The following is a 789-nucleotide window of genomic DNA, read 5'->3' as shown; positions in this document are numbered from 1 at the left end:
TTGTATGAATGAGTCTAACTTCTGGTTTTCTGCCCCTCCCTGAACAGAACAGACTAATCCCTCTGTTGATGACGTCATATTCCTGGATTTCCTCCCACACTATATTTTAAAAGCAATGTTTGTCTACTGTATGAGACTGCTGAGATTTGAATATGGGTGGTAAACAACACAAATCCAGCTAAAATATTGATGTGCCACAGTATGTGTATAAAACAGTCCTGTGTTTGCACAACAGCTTTCAGAATTTTGTGTGAGCATGTGCACACATACACACACAAATCTGATCCAGATTTTGGGGGATGGTGAGTGCATTTTTTCTTTTTAGTGCCGGTAGCCAGAATCAAGAGTTAATCAAGTCAGCTTTTTGGAAGACTTGGATCTTTAAAATAGAAAAGGTCGAAGATCTCATTTACAGTCTTACATAATTCTCTTTCATGGGAAGAAATTCTCTGTTTATGTTTGTGGAAGACACTGCTGTTCCTCAGCAGAAGTCTCTGGCTACTCAGTCTGCTGAGAACTAACACAGAATCCAATTACTGCTTAAAGATTTAAATTTGACCAAAGTTTCTTCAAGCTTATGGATGAGATCTCTATATGAAACAGAATGATACCCTAAGAACAGAGCAGAGCCTTTTTCCTACTACATTGAGTTGTATTCTGCATTTGAAATAATTCAGAGACCTAATTTTACACTGTTTGTAAGAGGCATAGCTGTTTTTCCTCTAATATTTATGCAATTAAACTGAAACCTGCAATGGCAACCATGGTTGCAGAATTCCACACAGAGGA

The sequence above is a fragment of the Pelecanus crispus genome, chromosome 6, assembly GCF_030463565.1.
Source record: "Pelecanus crispus isolate bPelCri1 chromosome 6, bPelCri1.pri, whole genome shotgun sequence".
In the NCBI taxonomy this organism is placed as follows: Eukaryota; Metazoa; Chordata; class Aves; order Pelecaniformes; family Pelecanidae; genus Pelecanus; species Pelecanus crispus.
Note: the sequence above shows the minus strand (reverse complement) of the source record.